The sequence below is a fragment of the Sebastes fasciatus genome, chromosome 3 (genome assembly GCF_043250625.1).
Source record: "Sebastes fasciatus isolate fSebFas1 chromosome 3, fSebFas1.pri, whole genome shotgun sequence".
NCBI lineage: Eukaryota > Metazoa > Chordata > Actinopteri > Perciformes > Sebastidae > Sebastes > Sebastes fasciatus.
In genome coordinates, this window is record NC_133797.1 from 9735770 (window position 1) to 9745109 (window position 9340).

The following is a 9340-nucleotide window of genomic DNA, read 5'->3' on the forward strand; positions in this document are numbered from 1 at the left end:
AAGTCCAGGAAAATAGCACTGACGTAGTTAAGCAGGCAAAGGCACACACATATGCACAGAGGGGTAACAGGTGTAATATGTCACAGTCACCAAAGCCCCAGAGCTTTTCCCCTGAATTTAGTCCTCCTTCTGTGCTCTTACATCATCACACTAACTTGGGTTTTTGCGGCATGTGCTTCCAAACGTGTGTAACTTTCTTTGACCTTTTATGGGAGTTTAATTATTTTTGCATACTGTAAGTGTTTATAGTTTCATGGCTAGAAAATAATTTGCTTCATAATATCTTAACTCTTGTAGCCTACATATAAAAGGACACAAATGCTACATAAGCAAGGCAATATGTATATATATATTTTATTAGTTAGTTTTTATTTATTTTGTGTTATATAGAATCTTTGGATTGTATTCTTCAAAGGTTTCCAGGTCACTCATGAAATGGAAATTCTGTCAATATTCCAAGATGAGTCCTAATGAACGTTGAAATAAAGATCTCAAACAGATGAAATGTCTCTGTTGTATTTTATTCTTGCACTGCAGGAGATTATTACAATGTGATTATATAGAAATCTACAACAGGGACTGTGAGAAAAGGAGTTGTTTTACTCAGACAGTGTCCCAGTAAAAGTCAACACTCAGTACTTTCCCACTACATTAGACAAAGAGCACACAGACAGTAACTTTCCACTGTTGCATAAAGAGACATCGCTACATACAATGTAATTTTCCATTACACTCAACATATTTTAAAGGTGCTACAGTAGTCTGTATTGCACTGTGAAAAAAAAAAGCTCTGTTTTCGCTGTCTACTTTTCTCTTTTTAGAGCATGCCACTTATTCCTCCAACTGTTGTCTATCGTCTCACGTCTGACGTGTGTGTATCTCACACTGACGCAAGTCGCAATGCTTATGGGAATGCAAAGAGTTGGCTGAGCAGCATTAGGTGAGAAGAGTTTCCTGGGCCACTAAACCAGTGCTGTAAAGACTAGAAAAGCCGTGCCGACTAAAATATAAATGCTCTCAATAATTTATCGGTTATTGGTCAGATATATATTGTATATCATGATATAGCCTAAAATTATCAAGATATTATTTATAAACCATATCGCCCAGCCATATAACGGCTGATCAGACCATTTTTTAAACAACAAAGACCAACACTCTACTCTAAAGAAATAAACAAAATCTCAAACCTATAGCTCTCAATCCCCTCCATGATGTGGCAGACACTTAGTACCTTCCAACTGGCCACCACCTTTATTTAAAGGCTCTGCTTCAGGGACAGCATTCTTTGTGCCAGCCTGCAAAGATGTCCCTCCGGCAGCAGCAGCAACCAGCAACAGAACCCTCAGCACTGGTAACTCAAGAAATAGGAATTATAACAACTTGAGGCAGACTTATCCAAAGACAAACTAAAGTATGATTGTGATTGAGTATGATGTATGAACCAAAAGCTATGTATCATCATTTATCTGTTTACTGATGTGTGCACACATTCAAGAACTCAAACAGCAGCAAGTTCACTTCAGGTGGCAATGGAGGGAGTGTCTCTGAAAGGCAGTCCATAAAATTAATCTATTTTCAATATTGGCACGATATTTCAGGGTAGCTGATTACATTTACATGTTTTGGAAGTGTTTCACTCGGATTAAGCGGATTAGCTGATTCTCGACGCAAACAACACCTACCACTTTACTGATAAATCATGACAGCATCCTGGATCTGATTCAAACAATCAGTCAAGCATTTCTTTCAAAATCATTTGAGTCAAACATCAGATAATGGCTCAGTTTAACCTGCCACAACAGCTCTGTATGTGATGGCTAGTGTAAAGGTATATACACATACACTCAAGAATTTGTCCAGAAACATGAATTTGTGCTTCTATGGTACACTACAGGTAGGATTTTACCCACATTTCCCATAATTAACAAATTAAATAATTAATTAATTAAAATTAACAGTTTTTTACCTGTTGTATGCTTGAAATATAGCTTCCTAAAAATTAAAAGCTCATTAAAGCCGACTCAATCCTGAAAAAAAAGAATGAGGTATCGAAATGGATAGATATTTTAGTGGTCATGCATACTGTATCACCACTAGATGGCAATAGTAACCTAATGACTGGGTCCAATTAATGTTATAGTGCTACAGTCTGAAGCCAGATCACGGTTTTGAAGTGACAAACAAATGAACAATGGTGAAAAAAAATGCACTTTATATGTATGTGTTTGTGCATCAGCATCTTCACGTGTCTTCTTCATAGTGACATATTGAATATTACTAAGAAACTTACACTTTAAACATCAAATGCATTTCCCTTTAGACACTTGATATTCACAGACAGTGAAATGCTAGAATGGCTTTACATGGAAATAACTTTGTTGCTAACACAACAAAACTAGCAGAACAGAAGTGAGAAGCTAACGTTATCTCACCGAGGCATGAGAAGAACTGAAACCACTTCTAGCTGGTGTCGTGGCTTCTGCTGGGAAACCATATCACTATCATTTGATAACTGCTCTACTTCAATGACTATAACCTGACTGTAACCTAGTTCCTACTGTTTCTCAACTTCTGTGAAGCTCAATGTTGTTACATGGTGCAACTACTAGGCATCATCAACTTCCCCTCGTGCCCGCAAACTGCACTGCAAAACGTCCTGTTCATTTTAGTAAGGGATGGGAATGGATGAAACTAAAGATTTGACAACTGTCAAAGTTATCACAACTATAGTGTCTAATAAAAATAAAAGCATTTACTTAAAACTAAAGTCCTTAGTTCAGTTGTTTATAACTATATTTATATTTGTTCAACTGCAGGGTTATGCTATATTGCAGTGCCCCTTGATATGCCTGTTCAGAATGGGCCCTTCTTCTTCTTCTTCTTCTTCGGTGTTTATTTGCGGGTGGAAAACCAGCTTATAGGTGCCTTACCGTCACCTACTGGACTGGAGTGTGGAGCAGTAGATTGGCAGGAAAAAATAAATACAAATAAATAAATATATAAAAGAAAAAAAAAAAAAAAAAATTATAAAATGACTACTAATAATAATAATAATAATAATAATAATAATAATAAAATCCATTGTGTACTTTCTTAGATGTCTTTCCTAGCAGATTCCCCATTATAATATTTCCATCATTTACTCCTGATAGTAATTCCCTTCTTTCTTCGTCATATTTGTTGCACTCTATGAGAACATGCTTGCTTTCCACCAGCTCCTACATGTTTCTGAATACTGCAGAATGGGTCCAATGCTTGGCATGCAGCTTTCTTGAGAACCCCTCATACTAACAACTTTGCTGTTTCCTACTGGAATAACCTAAAATCAGACCTGGTGTCTCTGATTTTAAATAAGTGACTTTTAAAATGATTCATCGCTTTTATCCCTCCAAGGTATTTCTACAAAGATGTAAAAAAGAACATTGTTGTGGACAGCTCAATTTGTCAACTAGTTCCAGAAGATTTATGTCACCACCTATTTTGGTCTTGTCCCCACTCTTGTATTTTTTGGCAACACATTTGCACTTTTATTTTCCAATATTTTGATTAAAACCTTTCCCTCTCCTGTGAAAATGTATTATCTGGCTTATTTTCTTACCCTTTCACCAAAGAAAATCTATAGCAATATTATACTATTAATTTGATCTTATTACTTGCAAAATCTCATATTCATAGATCAAAATTTTGCGATCATAAACCATTGTTTTTCATCCTTCAAAATTAACTCAAACAATACATGGCATCAGTCTTATATTCAAAAAATTGAAAGGCTATCAAAACCATAAATCTCTATGAATTTTCATTTTTACCATCAGAATATGTAATACATATAAACAGGTACACAAAATTACATACAGTCGTTAAGATTTTAATCTGTAACATGTTGATTTTTTATGGTTTTCATCACTTGTTTTCACTAAATGTTCTTAGTGAAGAACATTTAGTGAATATGAATAATAATGTTCATTTTATACATTTTCCTTTTTTATATTCTATGATATTTTTAAGACATTTAAATTATTTTTATCAAGTTTTGTGCATCATTGTAAATATTGATATAAAAAAATCTTAAAAATAGTGGATTTAATGATTTTCTCTTCACCCTGAAAAATGTAGACCATAACCATAGATGTCAGTCTTCATACACAAACAAACATATAATATGTTATTGTTTATGACAGATATTGCAATTCTAATGTCTAATGTCTTTACCGCAACACCTAAAGCCGTTGCTGTAAGGACATGTTGCAGAAATTACATTTTTGTTGCTACTGCAGATAAATGGTAAGCTTTGACTCTTAGCATCTAATATACATGAATTCAACAGTATTATTAAGTTATTTTTAAATGTAGTTCAAGTACACAATTACTAAGCTTTATGGTAAGGACACATAATAAATACTTGAGAAGAAAAGGTGATCTTAAACTTATTTTTCTTGATCTGGAAGGTCCCCCTATGTGGGCGGCCCAACCTGTCATCCATGTGCTCATTGACTATAACTTCCGTTTCCATGGAAACTAGATTTGTTTGACTTTGAATAAAACTTTTGCTATGGCATTTGTTCAGTGTCGTGGTAAGGACTCAGAAGTGTGAGACAGGCGCATTTTAATGAAAAAAATCATATAAATGATTTGTAAACAAATAAATAATTTGTATATGGTGTAAAGTAATATGTACATGAAACAATGCCATTTGAAATAATGTCATATTGTAATTGAATTAGCTCATTTTACGTATCTCAATATTGAGACCACAGTTGTGGGACAGAAAGAAAAGTGGTGTTTGGACCCATAAAATGCTTCATAAAATTTATTAAATCACATTATTTAGTAATTATTTTTATGTAATAAAAGGAAAGATAGGAAATAATACTGTGTATATATTTATGAAGCATTGCACTGAAAATTTGAACAAAATCCAACATTTGATTGCTGGGACTTAAACATGCTCCTAGTTGCAGAAACACCCAGTTGCGTCACACACCTAAGTAGCAGACTCAAGATCAGAAACACCATTGTAATACTCTCCTGGTTGTGGTGTAATGTAATGTTATCAGCCTCATGTTCACAGGAAAAAGACACAGGACTTTACTGTTTGTAGTTGTCTACCAACTGCCTGGGGCCCTCAACTAAAAGGGCCCAAACAGTTAGATAGTTAGAAAGATTTATTATGATGTTTAGATATGACAAATATTGAATTATGTAATATAATAATTACTATTAACTATAATAACTTACAAAAGGCCCCCAAAGTACTTCTACTTCAGAGGAAAACATTGTAGTAGCCTAAAACATTTACTAAATGTTACTGGTTACGTTGCAGATTCAGATTTTACTCACAAAATATTACAATTAAAATATGATTAACTATTATTCATTATCCAGCATTATATCAGAATTGAAAGCTTCACCTTGAACAGGTTTACATTAAGTCATAGTCATTGTATTGCTATGATTTGAAGCTCACTGGCCCAGTACAATCCTGACTACATTGCATCAGAGGTGAAGTACAGTTCAAGTCCAAAATGTGTGGTGAAGCAGTGTGCTACTCAAGACCAAGTGACACTCCATCTTCTTCAAGGACCAAAAAATGAAGGCCGATTCTAAAATCATCATCGCCTGCCCTTTTTCCCTTCACCTGCTTGAGAATGGTGACATAATGGAGCGTAAATGAGATGGCAGTGGGTCTGTAGAGGACAGGTGCCGGAGAACAGCACTTCAGTCCATCTGGGACAGTTATATTTATGTCAAATAGGCATTTTGCGAACAGAGTCACTGGGATTTTAATAGTTAAAAGTAACAAGTAAAAATAAATAAATAAATAAATAATACATATAAAAATCAGTCATATGCTAGACAGTCACTGGTAGGTTGTCTAATCGGGGTTTACAGGTGCAACTGAAGGTACCACAATTAATGAACATGGACCAGACAGACATCAAAGAGGGAAAACAGGAAGATTTGAAAATAAACTGTATATGTGATGTGCTTGATCAGAGGGGAGAGGTGGATCTGGAGGATGAGACTGACAACATCCTGCCTGTGAGGACGTTACAGTTTAATTGGTTAACACTTTAAATCACACCTCTATCTATGTCTACGTAATTTCAATACAGCCATACAATACAAGTATACACGGTTATTTTGTGGTTAGAGAAAAATACAACCAAAGAGGGTATGGAAATGCAAACATACAGCCGTTTTTAAACTCCTCATACGTGTGAAACGGGGTTGGGGCCTTTTTTGTATCCAGCGGAGACTCCGGCACCTGGTTAGCAGAGGAAGGCTAACGCTACCGATCATACTCTTTGCCAACGTACAGTCTCTGGTAAACAAGATGGACGATCTCCTGTGTCGACTAACCACACAGCGGTACATTCAGGACTGTTCTGTGCTGTGCTTCTGTGAGACATGGCTTGGAGAGACGACCCCCGAGGAGGCCGTAACACCGGAAGGCTACACGGCCTTCAGAGCCGACCGCAAGGCAGCGGACTGCGGAAAAACCCGCGGGGGGGGGAACGGCGATTCTGGTCAAGCAGTCTTGGTGCACTGACGCGGAGATAATATCTCAGTCCTGCTCCGCAGATGTGGAATACATTACACTAAGGTGCAGGCCATTTTATTTACCAAGAGAACTGCAGTGTATCATCCTGAGTGTTGTTTACGCCCCCCCCCCCCCCCTCAGCCAACGAGGGCAATGCACTCAGGGAGCTCCATGACATGGTTAGTGGACATGAGAATACATATCCAAATGCTGCTCTTGTTGTTGTTGGGGATCTCAATCACTGTGAACTGAAGAAAACTCTGCCCAAACTCCATCAGTTTGTGAACTTCTCCACCCGAGGTGACAAAACACTGGACCGTTGCTACAGCAGCATAAAGAAGGCCTACATTGCTGTCCCCAAGCCTCATTTTGGTAAATCTGAACACCTGGCTATCCTGCTACAACCCATTTACATCACAAAGCTAAGAGCTAACCCTGTCACAGTGAGGACTGTCAGAAGGTGGAATGACAATGCGCTGGCAGAGCTACAAGGCTGCTTGGAGGCCACAGACATGAACAAAGAGGCGACAGAGAGGCGACAGACAACATCCATGAGTACAGAGAGACTGTTAGCAGCTATGTTGACTGGTGCACTTCCATGTGTGTTCCCTCCCTGACTATTTGTGTCTTTTTCCCAATCAAAAGCCCTGGGTTAATGCAGATGTTCGTCTGAAGATCAGGAAACGGTGTGCAGCTTTTAAGTCAGGGGACACTGTGGAGTATAAAATTGCCCGATATGAGCTACAAAAATCCATAAAAGCTGCAAAGAGGGCGTACTCCCAGAAACTTGAGAGCTGTTACCTGGATAACAACACACATAGTATGTGGCAGGGAATCCAATCTGTCACTAACTACAGGAGAAGCACGACGAGGACAGAAGCTCGGGACACCACCCTTCCAGACAACCTCAACAGCTTCTACGCTAGATTTGACAGACTGAATGGAGACACCCCCTCAAAAGCTCCCCATAACCCTGATGAGACTGCATTACAGGTGACACACACACAAGTTCTGAGGGTTCTGAAGCAGGTGAATCCACGCAAGGCAGCTGGACCTGATGGAGTGTCACCGAGAGTCTTGAGGGCCTGTGCTGAACAGTTGGCAGGGGTGTACATAGACATCTTCAACACCTCTCTCACACAGGAAACAGTCCCTAGGTGTTTCAAGTCATCTGTCATCATACCGGTCCCGAAGAAAGCAGATACACATACATTGAACGACTTCAAGCCAGTGGCACTCACCTCAGTGGCCATGAAGTGCCTGGAGAAGCTGGTTCTTCAATCAATTAACGTAGTTATTCCTGACTCACTGGACCCCCTACAGTTCGCTTACCGCTCAAACAGGTCAGTGGATGACGCAGTGGCACTGGCACTTCACTCCACACTCCAACACTTGGACAGTAACAGGACATATGCACGCATACTTTTTTGGATTACAGCTCCGCCTTTAATACAATCCGGCCAATGAAGCTGACTGTGAAGTTAGCTAACCTCGGGGTCCCAACAGCCACCTGCAATCTGGATTTTGGACTTTCTAATTGACAGACCACAGGGGGTGAGGATGGGAGATAAGATCTCTGGTGAGCTCACAGTCAGCACAGGAACCCCTCAGGGCTGCTGCCTCAGCCCAAAACTGTTTGCACTATACACCCATGACAATGTTTCCACTGAGAAGAACAACCTCATTATTAAGTATGCAGATGACACAACCATCCTCGGCCTCATCCAAGGTGGGGACGAGTCTGCATACAGGGAACAGGTCAAAGAAATCATCAGCTATGGAGAGGACAACGATTTTGTTCTCAACATAGAAAAAACAAAAGAACTCATCGTGGACTTCAGGAGGAGAGCCCCCCATCTGCAGCCTCTCATCATCCAGGACACAGAGATGGAGCGGGCTGACAGTTTGAAGTTCCTCAGCCTTCACCTGACTGACAACCTGAGCTGGGCCAAAAACACTACTGAAACAGTGAAGAAAGCTCAGCGGCGGCTGCACTTCATTAGGCTGCTGAAGAAGGCTGGACTCAGACGTCAGCCCCTCACCCTGGCCTACCGAGGACTGGTGGAAAGCATCCTCACCAGCGGCATCACGGTGTGGTTTGGGAACGCTACCCAGGCTGAGAGCAAATCGCTGCAGCAAGTCATAAAAACTGGAGAAAGAATCATTGGCTCTAACCTCCCCTCCATGGACATGATATACACCCAGCGCTGCAGGAGGAGGGCACAGAGCATCCTGAGGGACAGACACCACCCAGCTCACTCTCTGTTCAGGTGGAGGGAATCAGGACACAACCTGAGGCACCACAGGCCAGAGAGCATCTCCACTCTCAGAGCACGCTTTCACAACAGCTTCTTCCCAGCTACAATAAGACTGGTGACAAAGGACGTTAAAGAGGGACACAAATACCCCACACCTCACCTCACCTCCATACCATTACTGACACACAGCACACCTGAACTGAATGGACTGTAATGCTATGCAACATGCTGCCTTCCACTGTGTAATTGTCTGAAATATATTAATTTTTTTTTTTTTTTTATATTTTTGAGAGTTAGAAGTTCTTTTAACATGGTCATGGAGCATATATACTGTATATTTGTATCGTTCCTATGCAGAGGGTAGTTTAGTTTATTCATTGACTACACTGAGGGCGTTTTATATTTTAATTATTTATTTATTTTTTGTGTTGTAGTTGAATGTGCTAATTATTTTGTATTGTAATTACCTTGTGCCTTTTCTACCTTTTTTCCTTTCTTAAATCTGACTCGGTGTAAACTGCTCAGAATTCCAATG